The sequence below is a fragment of the Malaclemys terrapin genome, chromosome 6 (assembly GCF_027887155.1).
Source record: "Malaclemys terrapin pileata isolate rMalTer1 chromosome 6, rMalTer1.hap1, whole genome shotgun sequence".
Classification (NCBI taxonomy): domain Eukaryota; kingdom Metazoa; phylum Chordata; order Testudines; family Emydidae; genus Malaclemys; species Malaclemys terrapin.
In genome coordinates this window covers 46,933,183-46,937,063 of record NC_071510.1, presented here as the reverse complement: position 1 = coordinate 46,937,063, position 3,881 = coordinate 46,933,183, and positions in this window count along the sequence as shown.

The window sequence follows — 3,881 nt, the reverse complement described above, 5'->3', positions numbered from 1 at the left end:
TAAAAGATATATCACCAACTTTGTCTCTGTAGTACCACTTAAACACATTTGTAAAAGTACTGTACAATTTAGCTTTATCAAATGCTTTCTTAGGTGGAGGAAAGAGTACATGTAGTTGACCAGAGCAGTGTATGAATGTCCTCAGCATATTAGTAGTCATATACCAGCACCACAATAGACAAGATTTCCTCCATATCAAATTAGCAAGAATGAAAGCCAAGAAGACTTAGATTTTGATTAAGTGTAATATACATGTTACACAATGAAAGTGGCCTGTGCAGTTATACTGGGGAATCAGTTTGGTAATGCAGAATGATGGCCTTCTGAAATAAAAAGGCTTTAGAACTAAGGGTATGTCTACACTATGAAATTAGGTTGAATTTATAGAAGCCGGTTTTATAGAAATTGGTTTTATACAGTCTATTGTGTGTGTCCCCACATAAAATGCTCTAAGTGCATTAAGTCAGTGGACCGCGTCCACAGTACCGAGGCTAGTGTCTACTTCCGGAGCATTGCACTGAGGGTAGCTATCCCACAGTTCCCTCAGACTCCGCCGCCCATTGGAATTCTGGGTTGAGATCCCAATGCCTGATGATGCAAAAACAGTGTCACAGGGGGTTCTGGGTACATGTCATCAGGCCCCTCCCCCTCCATCAGAGCAATGGCAGACAATCGATTCATGCCTTTTTACCTGGGTTACCTGTGCAGACAACATACCACAGCAAGCATGGAGCCCGCTCAGCTCAGCTGACTGTCACCATATGTCATCTGGGTGCCGGCAGACGTGGTACTGCATTGCTACACAGCAGCAGCTAATTGCCTTTTGGCAGTAGATGGTGTATTATGACTCGTATCCATCGTCGCCGTATTCCTCAGTGAGTTCGGTCAGAGGCATCTGGGCAGACATGTTTAGTCTCCTGGAGACTCAGTCCTGCTGGCAGTCCTATTGAACCGTCTTGACGATGATGGCTAGCAGTCGTAATACAGCATCTTCTGCCAAGCACCCAGAAGGTGCCGATGGCTATCAGTCATGCTGCACCGTCTGCTGCTAGCCTAACATGTAAAAGATAGATGGACCAGATTTGTTCTGTATTCATTTGCTTCCCCCTCCCTCTGTGAAATCAACAGCCTGCTAAACCCAGGGTTTTGAGTTCAATCTTTGGGGGGGCCATTCTGTGTGACAATTGTTTGTGTTTCTCCCTGATGCACAGCCACCTTTGTTGATTTTAATTCCCTGTAAGCCATGTCATTACTCACCCCTCCCTCCCTCTGTCAGACAATAGTTACGCGCCTTTTTTCAGCCCAGACGCCATAGCACTGGGATCATGGAGCTCACTCAGATCACTGAGGCAATTATGAGCACTATGAACACCGCGCACACTGTCCTGGAGTATATGCAGAGCCAGAACATGCCAAAGCAAAACCAGGCGAGGAGGCGATTGCAGCGCAGCGCCGAGAGTGATGAGGAAATTGACATGGACATAGACCTCTCACAAAGTACAGGCCCCAGCAATGTGGAAATCATGGTGTTACTGGGGGAGGTTCATGGCGTGGAATGCCAATTCTGGGCCTGGGAAACAAGCACAGACTGGTCGGACTGCATCGTGTTGCAGGTGTGGGACGATTCCCAGTGGCTGCAAAACTTTTGCATGCGTAAGGGCACTTTCATGGAACTTTGTGACTTGCTTTCCCCTGCCCTGAAGTGCCAGAATACCAGGATGAGAGCAGCCCTCACAGTTGAGAAGCGAGTGGCGATAGCCCTGTGGAAGCTTCAACACCAGACAGCTACCGGTCAGTCGGGAATCAATTTGGAGTGGGCAAATCTACTGTGGGGGCTGCTGTGATGCAAGTAACCAATGCAATCAAAGACCTGCTGATATCAAGGGTAGTGACTCTGGGAAACGTGCAGGTCATAGTGGATGGCTTTGCTGCAATGGGATTCCCAAACTGTGGTGGGGCGATAGACGGAACCCATATCCCTATCTTGTCACTGGAGCACCAAGCACATAAACCGCAAGGGGTACTTTTCAATGCTGCTGCAAGCCCTGGTGGATCACAAGGGACGTTTCACTAAAATCAACGTGGGATGGCCAGGAAAGGTACATGATGCTCGTGTCTTCAGGAACTCTGGTCTGTTTCAAAAGCTGGAGGAAGGGACTTTCTTCCCGGACCAGAAAATAACCGTTGGGGATGTTGAAATGCCTATCGTTATCATTGGGGACCCTGCCTATCCCTTAATGCCATGGCTCATGAAGCCATACACAGGCAGCCTGGAGAGGCTGAGGAACTGCCGAATGGTGGTAGAATGTGCATTTGGACGTTTAAAAGTGCGCTGGCGCAGTTTACTAACTTGGATAGACCTCAGCGAAGCCAATATTCCAATTGTTATTGCTGCTTGCTGTGCGCTCCACAATATCTGTGAGAGTAAGGGGGAGACATTTATGGCGGGGTGGGAGGTTGAGGCAAATCGCCTGGCCGCTGATTACGCGCAGCCAGACACCAGGGCGGTTAGAAGAGTACAGCAGGGTGCGGTGCGCATCAGAGAAGCTTTGAAAACCAGTTTTGTGACTGGCCAGGCTACGGTTTGAAACTTCTGTTTGTTTCTCCTTGATGAACCCTCCCCCTGGTTCACTCTACTTCCCTGTAAACTAACCACCCTCCCTCCCCCCTTCAAGCAGCGCTTGCAGAGGCAATAAAGTCATTGTTACTTCACATTTATGCTTTATTAATTCATCACACAACTAGGGGGATACCTGCCAAGGTAGCCCGAGAGGGATGGGGGAGGAGGGAAGGAAAAGGACACACTGCAGTTTAAAACTTTAAATATTTTGCCATTTTGTTTACTGCTACGGAGTTCAGCTAGCACTGATTCATCTCCCCACATGGCGAGCAGATCCCGTACCTCCCGTTCAGTCCATGCTGGAGCTCTTTTGCAATCCTGGGACTCCATCATGGTTACCTGTGCTGATGAGCTCTGCGTGGTCACCTGTGCTCTCCATGCTGGGCAAACAGGAAATGAAATTTAAAAGTTCACGGGGCTTTTCCTGTCTACCTGTTTCTGCAGACCTGGCCTCCATTCATCTGTACTTTGAGGCAGCTGGTGGTATCACTGCTTTATTACATTAAGGATTATAAATGTTTGAGGTAAACCAAAATTGTAATCTGTGCTCAGTGAGAGGACTCTTTTTTAAAAAAAAGTTGAAATTGCTCATTAAACATATTAGAAAGTGTGTGTAATTACTTTTTTGGATACTTAAAGTATCTAAGAAATATGACCTTATCTACCATGAGAAAGTTGCACTGATTTATCTTAAATCTGATTTTAAACTGATTTAGTTAATCTGGTGCAAAGCCCCATGCAATACTCTTATTTCCATCTGAATAGTTCATTCTGATTTAACTTAAACAGATAGGAAATAAACTTTCGCTAAACTTCAATAAGTGTCCACACACTGCCTTGGTTTAACTAAATCAGTTTAAAACCACACCTTAAGTTAAATGGGTGCAACTCTTGTGTAGAGAAAGCCTAAATATTCAATCATTGCTTTTCAAATTCTTTATATTTAATTCATGTTCAACACTGGTGAATATCTACATAGTATATATTTCTAGCCACTTAATTCTTCATAAAAAAAATTGCCACACGTGATGCATATAAAAACAAAAAGAAGAACAGGAGTACTTGTGGCACCTTAGAGACTAACAAATTTATTAGAGCATAAGCTTTCGTGGGTATGCTCTAATAAATTTGTTAATCTCTAAGGTGCCACAAGTACTCCTGTTCTTCTTTTTGCGGATACAGACTAACACGGCTGCTACTCTGAAACCTGTCATATAAAAACAATCACTGAACTCTAGGTTTGAACGTCCTTTTCTTTTTT